This window comes from Rhinopithecus roxellana, chromosome 14 (assembly GCF_007565055.1).
Source record: "Rhinopithecus roxellana isolate Shanxi Qingling chromosome 14, ASM756505v1, whole genome shotgun sequence".
Classification (NCBI taxonomy): Eukaryota; Metazoa; Chordata; class Mammalia; order Primates; family Cercopithecidae; genus Rhinopithecus; species Rhinopithecus roxellana.
This window is the reverse complement of record NC_044562.1, coordinates 45,952,587-45,967,497: the sequence shown is the minus strand read 5'-3', so window position 1 is coordinate 45,967,497 and position 14,911 is coordinate 45,952,587.

Sequence of the window (14,911 nt, the reverse complement as noted above, 5' to 3'; positions counted from 1 at the left end):
GGGTTGGTAAGATATTTATGTATATGGCTAAATGAGTGTTCCCTATTCATCTAACATGACACAGGGACTGAGTTCAAAGAATCTACAGAAAAGAATATTTCCTAAGATCCTTATAGCAATGATTTGTAAACCTCATTTTTGTTTGAGAAATATGTTCTTCAAATAAATGCTATGCAAGAGAAAGTAGTTGAAAGATATTAAAGCGGAGCTCTCCTTCTTGCAGAAGATAGGAGTTAGTGATGTTTCCACATCCACCTAGGAAGCTTCTAAATGTAAACTTGAATCTCTGAAGAAATCTTGGACTTCTCCAGGGGCATAATTTGAAAACTGCTATCTTAGATTGTTTCTTGAGTGATGCTCAGTATCTCAGCCAGGTTAGTAAAGGTAGCTAATTGCCAATATGAAAATTATGGGCCAGATATGGTGGCTCATGCCTATAATCCCAGCACACTGGGAGACTGAAATAGAAGGATTGCTTGCGGCCAGGAGTTCAAGATCAGCCTGGACAACAAAGCAAGACATTGTCTCTACAAAAATTGTTTTAAAAATCAGTCAGGCATGGTGGTGTGCACCTGTAGTCCTAGCTACTCTGGAGGCTACGGAGGTAAGATCACTTGAGCCCAAGAGTCCAAGGCCATAGTGAGCTACTACCGCACCATTGCACTCCAGTCTGGGCAGCGAAGTGAGACGTTGTCTCTTAAAAAAAAAAAAAAAAAAGAAAAGAAAGAAAAGAAAATTGTATCTAAAGTTCCTTGTTTCCTTGTTATTGATTGAATAAAATCTATTATTCTAAATATCAGGAACGCTTCATCATCGTTGATATTTAATTATGAAAATGAAGAAGCTAATTGTGATTCTACTTCACATGCAGCACTTTTTAACTCTACAAAAAGACAAATATCAGGACTGCATATAGATAAAGTCCATATATTTTTCATGAAGATGTAGTCATCTACATAAAAATCAAACCTAGAGTTAGTTTGCTTATGCTAGGAAGTGGCATAACATACAAAAAAAACTTCATTAAATTATTTCATTTAGAACCACTATCTAGACCTTGTTGGAGTATGTTTAATACTACTAGGGTTTTTTTTTTTTTTTTTTTTTTTTTTCCAGAGCCAAATCCATTACTATATTGAGCCTGAAAGACTCATTTACATGTTGAGTTATTTACATTTTGGATTCTTGACATTTTGATTAAAAGTTTAAAGACCAAATCTGTGAGCACCTACATTTATCTGAACCATGCATTTCCACTATTCCCTTATTGATTGAGTTATGGGAAAAAGGGATAATAAATGTCATGTATTTTTAGTAATCAGGTCATACTCCCTACAAGGACATTGCTTTTCTAAAAGAATAGTCAGAGATCAGCCACATGGAGGATTTCATAAAGTGCATTTCATAAAGTGAATTTCATGAACTCAGATATCTGAATTGACTTTTTTGTGAGCTAGCATGTCTTGGTACTGCCTGCTAACCTCTTATCATGAGCAACCACTGTGATGTAAGAATAAAGTAAGCAGTAGAATTGTTATACTTTTGAAAACAACTGGTTTCCATTTCTTAGACTTCAAAAGCTGTGCAGAACTTCTGCTCTGCTCAAGTTACTTCAGAGTCCCTGGATAGAAGTAAAACCAGGATTATATTTCAGAAGACCAAACTCTCAATTTGGTTGTTGCTAGTGGTGCACATTTTTTATTGTTGCTCATCACAAACAAAGTCAATAAGAAGAAGAATAAAATTCTGGGTGTGTGTGCCACATTTCTCATCTTTTTGTTCATAGCAGCCATCATTAATCAGAGCTGGCCCCTTTGTTGCATCTATTTTCCTGATTTAATACATTAAACATAAATTTAAAAGTGAGATGATTTGAAAGATATAATGCATAATACAGACAAAACAGTAACTGTATAAACCAAATAGAATAAAAGAGGATGGATTGCCATTAAAATAAATGAGCATTTAAAAACTGAAGAAAGATACATAAGGAAAGCATGAGAGAAGTATAAAAGTTCATAAGGGTGTTAAGATATTGCTTCCCTTAAGAGACTAAAGTTTAGTTTGGGTGCAGGGGTTCATGCCTGTAATCCCTTCACTTTAGGAGGCTGAGGTGGGAGGATTGCTTGAGGCCAGGAGTTAGAGACCAGCCTGGGCATCATAGCTAAACCCCCATCACTCTATAAAAAAAGGAACTAAGGCTTAAATGAATGTATAATACAAAAATAAATAAATGTGAAGAAAAATGGGAAAAAAACTTAAGAGTGGATATTAAGGAAAAAGTAGGATCTTCTTGAACAAGTTTATCAAATGACATAGAATAAGCAAAATAAACAGCTGAAAATAAATTAGATAACTGATGAAATGACAAAGTCATAGAAGTCAAATGTAGTTCAGAGAGTGGAGAGTAGGAGTGCAATTTAATTACTAATGAATGATAGCCTAGCTGATATATCAAATTCAGGCTGACAACTACAAATGGCCCTTACGTTTCACAGTAACATAGGTGTCTCTCTAGTCAGTTTCCACTAGTACATTCTGCAAATGTCAATGCCTCCACTGAACCTTATGATTACTTAGCCAAGAATTTTAGAGAGCACTGTTCTACTGTTCTCATGATAACTTGCTTGAATGGCAACCCCTAGAGGTCAGTGGGCACAAACAGCTCATCTGTGCGTGGCTGCCCTGCTTTCCATGATGTTTTCAAGTGTCCTCCGCTCTCCTCTGCACTCTGCAGTTTGACTACTGCTGCCATCTGTTAAGTCATTTTCAGATAACTTTACCTTCTTTTTTTTTTTTTTTTTTTTTTTGAGACAGAGTGTCCCTCTGTTGGCTGGAGGGCAGTGGCACGATCTCGGCTCACTCCACCTGCCGTGTTCAAGCGATTCTCCTTCCTTAGCCTCCTGAGTAGCTGGAACTACAGGCACACGCCACCACTCCCAGCTAATTTTTTTTGGTAGAAACGGGGTTTCACCATATTAGCCAGGCTGGTCTCAAACTCCTGACCTCAAGTGATTCACCCTCCTTGGCCTCTCAAGGTGCTGGGATCACAGGCATGAGCCACTGCACCCAGCCTTACCTTCTTTTTATGACAGATAGAAAACAGCAAATGGAACTACATCAAAATTCTGCCACCAAGTCCACAAATATTTCTGCACCTGTCTCCATCTTTTCCTATCATTCTGCAGATGAAAATATTCTCTTAATTCTTGTCTAGAGACAGTTACTCCACTCTCAAATATCCCATTTTTCTCAATGTCTTCATATTGTATCCATTTATTATTTATATTATGAGAACTTAATTACATCAAAATCCTCCCTCTTCACCCTTATCATCCTCCAGCTTTTGTCCCACTCTCCATATCTTCATGGCAATGTTTCTCAAAAAGTCTTGCCATTTCTACTCACAGTAAATGTCCTTCAATCTGCTGTAACTTAGGTTGCTAGGGAATTCTGTGTTACTAAACACAGGGAGTACTTTTCTTGCCTAAGCTAAGTGAGTGTAAGTGACATGTCTAGGTTCCAATGTCCTTAAAAAGAAAGAAGCAACCTCTTCACTTCCATTTAATTTAGGCTGAAATGCATTAATGATGCCACAGGCTGGAGTAGCCACTGTAATAAAATTTTGCCCAGAGATAAAACCTTGAGTTGAAATTAACTTGCCTGGCCAGCCCTGTACCACCTTCTTCTATATTGCCAAAGAAGATAGAAATGGTTTTCCATCCTGTTTAAACTATTGTGTTTGGAATTCTTTTCATTGTACCAGCTGAAACTAAACCTTGACTAATATACTATATTGTTGATGAGGACTCTCAAATCTATTTCTCCAGTTTAATCTACAATTTCTTATATTTAATGACTTAACTGATGTGTCTCAGAGACACAAAAATATATAAATCCAAACTTTTAAACTTTTGATCTCCATCTGCAAACTTGATTTTTCTCTGGTTTCATGGTCTCTGATACTGACACCATCAACTACTGCTCTTGGAGTCATTTTGACCCCTCCCAATTCCTCATGTACTTGCTCTCACCCACATCCAATCCCTTTCTGTTAATTTGCCTTACAAATGTATCAGTTGTCTATTTCTCTTTATTTTCACCACCATCACTATAGTCAATCCTCTCTCACCTGACTCTTCCAAAGTCATTACCATGATCTACAAGGGCCTACATAATGCAGTGCTTCATGTTACTGAGTCTTTTCAGAGGACACTCTATGTTCTCTCCATGCCAGTTCTCCTGAGCTTTTCTTATTTACTCACTACTATTGGACTGTTTGTCCTCTCAAAGCCTTTGCACATGGTTCTGCCCAGAACACTCTTTTCTCCTTGTGTAAGTGCTACTCCTAAGTAGGTGCTACACTTCATGACCCAACATCACTTTCTAAGGGGAAACACTTCCTGAACTCCCAGGTGAGGGGCTGGGATGGGTTTTCCTGTTCCATACTCCTGTGATCTACTGAAAATATAGGTGTTTGATTGTTTGTTTGTTTGAGATGGAATCTCACTCTGTCACCAGGCTGGAGTGCAGTGGTGTGATCTTGGCTCACTGCAACCTCCACCTCCAGGATTCAAGTGATTCTCCTGCCTCAGCCTCCTGAGTAGCTGGGATTACAGGTGCACGCCACCATGTCTGGCTAACTTTTTTGCATTTTCACTAGAGATGGGGTTTCACCATGTTGGTCAGGCTGGTCTCCAACTCCTGACCTAGTGATCCTCCTGCCTTGGCCTCCCAAAGTGCTGGGTTTGCAGGCATGAGCCACTGCACCTGGCCTGAAAATCTAGTTTTAAACATTAAACTTGTCATAATTTAACTATTTACTTGAAGTAATTGCATATCCCATTTTCCTACCTAGAGTGACAGAACCATGTCTCTAAGCCCGCACTTGAGATCAGGCACAGTTACTTGTACATACTTTAGGTACTCAATGACAAGTTTTGACTTCTGATTTTAAAAATAATAAAGGATGGAAAGTTCTAAAGTATTTTAAATTCTAGGGTTTATTTCAAGTATGTTTCACTGGGGCTTAAGATACCTTATTAATTATTATGTACTGACACAATGAATTGTACTCACTCCCCCACTTGTTTAGTAAAAGGAAATATCCTGGTTTATACATTTAAGAATATGGAACAACAAATTATTTTTAGAATTTCTCTTCTAAGAGTAAAAATGCTGATGCAAACTTTGTCATCAAAAACACAACAAATGAGTTATGAGTAAGAATGAAAAATACCAGATAAGAGAGGATGCAGTAGGGACAAATCTATGTAAGACTAGCATTTGCTCTTTCAGTGACCTGATAGTTTTCCTTCAATCATTTAGTTTGGCAAGGCAAGTAAGCACAGTGTGATTTTTTAAAAAATCCTATCTATTTCTCCAGTTTGGTTTTTCAAATAAGGGTATCAGCTGCTATTTTGTTGTTGTTTTTGTAGTTGTTTATCTCATCTACTTTGCACAACTGGATGTCGGCTCAATGCCAAACTCTGAAATCTAAAATGGCTGTTGTGTGACTCTTTCATATTCAGAATTCTCTATCCTACAATTTTAAATATATTTGTGTCAGCCTGGCCATCTAATAAATTAAAAAATCCCATTATACTCTTGGTGAGCCCCTGTTTTTTGATCTAATTACTTTGTGCTGAATTGTTGAGGTCCACGTGTTTCCTAAACAAAGGAATGAACACACAAGACAACACAAGACAAGACAAACATCACGGCTGCCCCGAATGACATGCTCCGCTTTATTTTATACAGTCGTTTGTGGAATGTTACCAAGTCACAAGACACGTTGTTTTCTGACCTTTCCCTTACTTTCTGGATTTTCAAGATGTTTACACATAAACAAGCCCCCAGGGTCTGCTGTTTGCAGCTGGTTCCTTTGTCCTCCCTGTTTGCAGGGAAGGAACACCCTGCTTCGTTTGCAAGAGCAGGACTTATCAGGAACACCCTGCTTCGTTTGCAAGAGCGTAGTCCTCTACACTGAATAGTTAAGACGTATTCTCATTTGAGAATAGCCCTTTAAAATTTTTTTTGTATTAAAAAAGTATCTGTCTAATTTTTTTCTTTTTTTCTGTTGAGACAGAGTCTCACTCTGTTGCCTAGACTGGAGTGCAGTGGTATGACCTCCGCTCACCGCAACTCCACTTCCAAGGCTCAAGTGATTCTCCTGCCTCAGCCTCCCAAGTAGCTGAGATTACAGGTGCATGCCACTACCACCTGGATAACTTTTTGTATTTTTAGTAGAGATGAGGTTTCACTATCTTGGCCAGGCTGGTCCTGAACTCCTGACCTCAAATGATCCACCCGCCTCAGCCTTCCAAAGTGCTGGAATTACAGGCGTGAGCCACCGCACCCGGTCTGTCTAAATATTTTATAACAATCCTACGAAAAGAACTCTACCACCGTGGCTCCCACCATTAAGTTTATGTGTATGTATATTGAATATATTTAATTCTATTTATTCATTTAACTTAAAGAAGCAATGACTTCAAAGGTCACTAAAAATCATACGAAAATCTAAAATGTCATAGGAAAATTTCCTTTTAAAAGAAGCGTGCTGACTCTGAAAGAACAGTGAAAGTGGTTTGAATTATTTATCTTCCAAGAAGAGGACCTTTGGATATCCCAAGATAAAAGTTATATTAATAGTTGTTTCATTCAATCAATATCTCAAAGTCATCAGCAGTTTGTTCTGTAACGGAAAAAAAAAAAAAAAAAAAGCCTATTTCTTAAAGGACAGCAGCACAAAACAACTAAATAGAAAAAATCTGTGACAACTAAACACTTTAGGATTCAGACAACTGATTGAGAGAACATAAATAAGAAGGCTTGTAAACTATACACATACACACATGCACACATGCAGAGTTTCATCCATAAAAAGATAGCATCATCCACATTTATCTGACCCTGCCGTTACACAGATTGAAAACTGAGGTGAGGGTAGTACAACAGATAATTCTTTAAAAATGTAAACGTTAGTTGAGTCTGAAGAATAAATGGTCTTTTATGACTCTTCTGCTTCATGGTTCTGTTTCAGGTTTCATCCTGAGAGATATAGGGGAAATGAAACAGAAAATCCAGTCATTGACATTCAAAACAAGGTCTTCACTTCAGGGACTTACTCCTCCACACAGTAGCTTTTTTAATTTCAAACTATTTAAGTTCATTTGAATTTTCTATATAGTAAATGGTGGATTAAACAAATGCACAGAGAGCAAAACTTTCTAGAATGTCTGTCAACAAAATACAAGTCATAGTTGAGTATCAAAGTAATTGTAGGAAAGATAACTGAGGTGAAAGTCAATCAAATCTGCATTGCTCTTCTCTGAGGTTTAGTCAGGAACATTCTAGACCTCAGAAGATGGTGCTCTTCAGCCAACCCAACTCCACTTATATAAAAAGAAAAATAAAGTATGTATATGTAATGATCCAGGGTAATGCAAGATGGTGGGGGCCACTTAAAAGTACAAAACTCAAGCTCATTTTTAAAAATAACTTCATTTTTCCTCTCATCCATACATCTTCTTTACTGAGATGTCAACAAATATAAATTGACTTACGTAAGTTCATATCTTACAGCTTTCTCTAAGCACTCTGGATAGACTGATGTTAAGAAAACTTTTGAGATTAATTAAACTTTTGTCTGACCTCGACCAAAGGTAAAAATTGCAAAAACAAAATTAATTTACTCCAAGCCAAAAGAAGAAATTGTGGGTTTCCACTCTATATATATGAAATAGAAATGCTAAAAACTATCTCCTATTCCCTGTGCCTCAGAATGAAGCTTGATAAATCAGAAGAAAAAAATGGATGCAAAAATCTTCGCAAGCATAAAGAACAAAATAAATTATAAGTGTTAGTATTGCTCCTCTTTTCAGAGACTTCATCCAACTTTAAGCATCATGATAAATGAAGAATAAAAAAAGTGGTGTTATTATTATTTATATGAACAATTTCACCAGCACAACTTGATTAATCAAAACTTATTCAAGGAAATGTATTATTTTAATCATTTAATTAGATTTTTAAAATAAATTTTATGTTTTAGAGCAGTTTTAGGTCCACCACAAAATTGAGCAAAAGGTACAGAGATTTTTCATATACAGCCTGGTCTGACTCATGAATAGCCCACCTCACCTCCTATTATCAACATCTCTCACCAAAGTGGTGCAATTGTTACAATTAATCAAACTACATTGGCATTTCACCCTCATCCATAGTTCATAGTTTACATCAGGGTTTGCCCTTGGTGTTATATGGGTTTGGACAAATTTATGGCACGTATACACTGTTATAGTATCATACAGAGCAATTTAACTTCCCTAAAAATCCTCTGTGCTTCACTTTTTTATTCCTCTCTTCCCCTTAATCCCTAGCAATAATTGATCTTTTTACAGTTTCCATATCTTTGCCTTTTCCAGAATGTAATATAGTTGGAATCATACATTAAGTAGCTTTTACAGACTGGCTTCCTTCATTTAGTAATACGTATTTAAGTTTCCTTTATTTCTTTTCGTGGCTTGATAGCTATAATTTCTTTTCTTTTCTTTCTTTCTTTCTTTCTTTCTTTCTTTCTTTCTTTCTTTCTTTCTTTCTTTCTTTCTTTCTTTCTTTCTTTTCTTTCTTTCTTTTTTTTTTTTGAGACTGAGTCTAGCTCTGTCACCTAGGTTGGAGTACAATGGCACGATCTTGGCTCACTGCAACCTCTGCCTCCCGGGTTCAAGCGATTCTCCTGCTTCAGCCTCCTAAGTGGCTGGGATTACAGGCACACGCCACCACACCCAGCTAATTTTTGTATTTTTAGTAGAGATGGAGTTTCACTGTGTTGGCCAGGCTGGTCTCGAACTCCTGACCTTATGATCCACCTACCTCGGCCTCCCAAAGTGCTGGGATTACAAGCATGAACCACCACGCCCGGCGATAGCTAATTTCTTTTATAGCATTGAATAATATTCCATTATAAACTGGATATATTACAGTTTATCTACTCACCTACTGAAGGACATCTTGGTTGTTTCAAAGTTTTAGCAATTGCAAATATAGTTGCTATAAAGATCCATATGCAAATTTTTCGGTGGACATATGTTTTCAGCTTTTGTGGATAAATATCAAGGAATGTGATTGCTGAATCATATGGTAAGAGTATTTTTTTTTAATAATAAATTGCCAAGCTGTCAAATCAAAATGTCTGTAAAGTTTTGCATTTGCACCAGCAGTGAATAAGAGTTCCTGTTGCTCCACATCTTTGCCAACACTTATTACTGTCATATTTTGGCCACTCTAACAGGTGCATAGTAGTATCCCAGTGTTGTTTTAATGTACATTTCCTGATGATATATCATAATGTGGAGCATCTTTTCAAATGCATATACATCTATAAGTCTGTTAAAAACTCTAGCCTATATTTTAATTGGATTGTTTTCTTTTTGTTGAATTTTAAGCATTCTTTACATATTTTGGATAATAATCCACTATCAGAAATGTCTTTTGCAAATATTTTTCTCCCAGTCCCGAGTTTATCTTTTGATTCTCTTGACAGTGTCTTTCTCAGAGCAGAATTTTTAATTTTAATGAAATCCAGTTTATCCATTTTTTTAAAAGTGGATAGTGCCATTGGTATTGTACCTAAAAAGTCATCAGCAACCCTAAGGTTGAAGAAGAGTTGACTATATTTTGGGGAATCTATTTCTGAGTTTTCATTCTGTTCCATTGATCTATTTGTCTATTATTTAGCCAATTCTAGACTGTTTTTATTACTATAACCTTAAAGTAAGATATAAGGTATTTTGGGTAGCATCTGTCCTCCAACTTTGTTTTCCAATATTGTGTTGGCCATTTTTGATCTTTTTCCTCTCCATATAAATTTTAGAATTAGTTGCCAATTTTCACAAAATAACCTGCTAGAATTTTGGTTGGGATGGCAATAAACCTATAGATTGAGTTGGGAAGAACGAATATCTTGGCAATATTGAGTTTGTAGCCATAAACATGGAATATCTCTCCATTTACTTAGTTCTTCAATTTCTTTCATCAGAGTTTTATAATTTCCCTGTACAGCTTGTATACATGTTTTGTTAGATTTATACCTAAGTACAGTTGGCTCTCTGTATCTGCAATTCTGCATTCACAGATTCAAACAACTAAGGAAACCAGCCAGAAAAACATTGTATAAAGGACTTGAGCATCCATGAATTTTGGTACCCACAGAGGGACCTGAAACCAATCTCCCATGGATAGATATCAAGAGATGACTGTATTTCTTTTTGGGGGTAAGAGGTGCTAATATAATTGATATTGTGTTTTTAATTTCAAATTTTACTTGTTCATTTGTGATGTATAGGAAAGCAATGGACTTTTGTATATTAACTTTGTATTCTGCAATTTTGTTATAATCACTGATTAGTTCCAGAAATTTTTTGGTTGATTCTTTTAGATTTTCTACAGAGAGACTCATGACATCTGTGAACAAAGGCAGCTTTATTTTTCTTTCCAATCTGTATATCTTTTATTTGTTTTCATCTTACTGCATAAGTTAGAGCTGCCATAATGAAGCTAAAAAGCAGTTGTGAGAGGGGACATCCTTGACTTGTTCCTGATCTTAGTGGGAAAGTACTGACTTTCTCATCATGAACTCTGACGATAACCACTAAGTATAATGTTTTTGGTAAATATTCTTTATTGAAGTAAGAAAGTTCACCTCTATTACTAGTTTACTGAGAGCTTTTATATGAATTAGTTTGACTTTGGCAAATCCTTTTTCCACATCTATTGATATGATCACGTAATTTTTCTTCATTAGCCTATTAATGTAATGGATTACATTAATTGGTTTTCAAATGTTGAACCAGTCTTGAACACCTGAGATAAATCCCACCTGGTTGTGGCTTATTACTCTTTTTATGCATGGTTGGATTTGATTTGCTAATACTGTGTTAAGGATTATTACATCTATGTTCATGTGAGGTATTTATCTGTTGTTTTCTTTTCTTGTAATGTGTGTCTGGCTTTTTGCATTAGGGTGTGCTGGCCCCATAGGCTGAGTTAGGAAGTTTTCCTCTGCTTCAATTGTCAGAACAAGACTATACACAATCAGTATAATTTCTATTTGAATAAGATTTTAATTTAATAGCTACAGTATGCATAATGTTATCACGCGTAATTAATGATCAATATTTCCTTGTAACTAATTTAGTACAAGTATTCTAATTCTGATAGTTTCTCCTAAAAAAGTAAATTATAGAGATGGATTATTTAAATTGAAATATTCCTCCCTCCATGGCAGTCATCAATTTCTTTAAATCTTATTTTAAGCATAATTTAAAACTTTGTATGGTTCATTTTGGCACTAGTCAATGTTTTGGCTACCGAGCATTTGAATTATTTTTTGCCGCATTTAAAAAATGCCCCATCATATGAGTCTTGCTGGAGTGCAGCGCTTACCCCAAACTATTGGACCTGATATAATACACAATTGCTTTTCTGGCCTCTAACGCCTCAGCCAATAAGATGCATATTACACAGAAGCTAGAGAGTCAAACGTAATTTGAAGAGATTTCATTCAAGTCGAATGTGACCAACATGTAATTCCTATAGGTGTTTGTGGCAACAATGGCAAGTATGACGTCACTATTCTGTGTCAGCAATATCAGAGGTGAAAGTTGTACAAGCCTTCAAAAGTGTTACTATCGAAGTCCTTCTTGCCTATTTCTGCCATACATGATTTTAACTGTGACTGTGTTTCTGTGATTCCCATATCACTCTTCCTTTTTTAATAGTCACTCATTTTGTTAGCAATACAATATCACTTTAACAAATTTCAGGCAAAGTTGATTGGTATTGCTGATACACTGTTAATACATAAACAAAGTAAAAAGAAATATACACTTGTTACTTCAGAAAAATAAGATGCTAACTTTGAAGTAGGATATATGAAAAGGAAAAATATAAAATTGAAGGAAAATGTACAATGGCATAAAATATCAGCTGTAACCAGTTGGCTACAGAATAACATAGAAACAATAATCATTTTTATTTATGAAGAACTATGTACCAGATGCTGTGCCAAGCACTGTACTAACATTTCATCTAATTGTAAAAGCAAGCTATGAAGTAGTATTACAGGAGTTATTAAGAAATTATTTGACCAGGTGCAGTGGCTCAAGCCTGTAATCCCAGTACTTTGGGAGGCCAAGATGGGTGGATCACCTGAGGTCGGGAGTTCGAGCCCAGCCTGGCCAACATGGCAAAACCCCATCTCTACTTAAAAAAAATGCAAAAATTAACTAGGGATGGTGGCATCCACCTGTAATCCCAGCTACTCAGGAGGCTGAGGCAGGAGAATTGCTTGAACCCAAGAGGTGGAGGTTGCAGTGAGCCGAGATCCACTGCACTCCAGCCTGGGTGACAGAGCAAGACTCTGTTTCCAAAAAAAAGAAAAAAGAAAAAAAATTATTTCAGGCAGCTGGAAAGGGTAAAAAAGTCAAAGAGTCCTCGGTAAGGCTTTTTCTTTTAATAAAAACATTTCTAACAGAAAGCGGCCAGAAAAAAAATAGACTTGCAAGCATTGATTTGCAAGCCACAGACTTGCATATGTAAATGAAGGCTGCCAAGAGTCAGGTCCACCCAATATGGCTATGGCGATTCCTGTTCACTTTTCTTTTCTCTTCCCTCTCTCTCTCTCTCTCTCTTTCTCTCCTCCCTTCCTTCCCTCCCTCCCTCTCTTTCTTTCTTTCTTTCTTTTTCTTTCTTTCTTTCTTTCTTTCTTTTTGACAGAGTTTCGCTCTTGTCGCCCAGGCTGGAATGCAGTGGCACAATCTTGGCTCACTGGAACCTCCGCCTCCTGGGTTCAAGCGATTCTCCTGCCTCAGCCTCCTGAGTAGCTGGAATTGTAGGTGCACACTACCACACCGGGCTAATTTTTGTATTTTTAGTAGAGACAGGATTTTGTCATGTTGGCCAGGCTGGTCTCAAACTCCTGACCTCAGGTGATCCGCCCACCTTGGCCCACCAAAGTGCTAGGATTACGGGCATGAGCCACCGCGACCGGCCTCCTGCTCCCTTTTTTTGTCCCCACGTGTCCTGGTGTCATGGCACAGCCAGGTAGAAGCCTCATTTGTTTAATAAAAGTTTAGGGTGGGAGGGCCAGTCTTTTCACTGCCTATGTGAATGACACACCAATCCTCCGTTTGCCCTTTTTGGGCCCTATGCAATCAGACACCACCTCCTCGAGCCTCCCAATATAACCAACTGCTTCCCCCCCCGCCCCCCACCCCCAACCCCCACTTGTCCTCCTGCACAAGAGGTGTTATTCCGTTTGAAGCCTCCTCTGTGCCAGGGAGCTGTTCTCTTCCTTCTTGCATATTAAACTTTCTGCTCCTTAATCCACTCCATGTGTGTGTCTGTGTTACTAATTTTCTTGGTGCAAGACAAAGGACCCTGGGTGTTTCCCCAGACCACAGAGTTATTTCAGTAGGTTTTAATGTTGTAGATGTAGGTGAGAAAATGAAGGCTTATGAAGGTCAGATAATTGTGTTTTGTCATACGGTGAGTATAAAAAACATATGTGAACATGAGTCTACCTGATTCTAAAATCCAAACTCTTAACCTTTAGAATATTACCACTGTGCACTTACAGATAAATTGTTAATCACTGTGATTGTATATAGACAGGTTATTGTTACACTTATCAACAACATTTGTAACAAGAAATCAAATACTGGAAATAAGATATTTAATTCAAGTTTTGTTTGAGGGTCCAGAATTTAAGTTATATCCTCACAAAAAATTTTTTTTCAATTCTCCTAACAGTCATTTTTGCATGTTCATTGGTAACTCTTGATAAAATAATACAGTATAGTGTATTAAGAAACAGTAAGGGCTGGGCACGGTGGCTTCACACCTGTAATCCCAGCACTTTGGGAGGCCGAGGCAGGCGGATCACGAGGTCAGGAGATAGAGACCATCCTGGTTAACATGGTGAAACCCCATCTCTACTTAAAATACAAAAAATTAGCCGGGCGTGGTGGCAGACACCTGTAGTCCCAGCTACTCGGGAGGCTGAGGCAGGAGAATGGCATGAACCCAGGAGGCGGAGGTTGCAGTGAGCCAAGATTGTGCCACTGTACTCCTGCCTGGGTGACAGAGCAAGACTCCATTTCAAAAAAAAAAAAATACAAAAAAAGACAGTAAGGGGATAAACACTCTGTGGTTCCCCTTGTGTACATGTTAATAAAATCTGCCTTTTCTCCAAAAGAACAGAAAACAAAACAGTACATTGGAAGTTTTCATCTAATAGATTTATGATGCAATAAAAAAGCAATTGAGTAAATTATTTCTGTTCTCCAGCTTAATATGTACATTGGTTTTATGGAAATACATACATTCTCAATCAATCAAAAGTTAGAAAATTTAAATATCACTCATTTTTCTTTGGTCAACATGAAATGTCTTTCATCTTTTTTTCTTTTTCTTGAGACAGGATCTCACTCTGTTGCCCAGGCTGAAGTGCAGTGGCGCAATCACAGATCATGGTAGCCTCAACCTCCCTGAGCTCAAATGATGCTGCTGCTTCAGCCTCCCCAGTAGCTGGGGACTATAGGCATGTGCTACTATGCCTGCTACCTTAGACAATCCAGCCCTTGCTATGTGAGGAAGATCCTTCCCTTACAAGAGAGCACAAGTGCAAATATTCAAGGAATCAAAGATTAATAAATTAATCTTTATTACTATAAAGATTTTAGACTCATTATTGTTGGAAAAAGGCATGAAGAATGGAGTGGGGCATAGTCCTAACAGGGCCACAACAATAACTGAGGGTGGAGGGCCAGGTTCCCTGGAGAGATGAGACTGGAGGGGTTCAAAGTCAACTGACTCCCCGTGACAAATGGATAGTACCCATTGACCC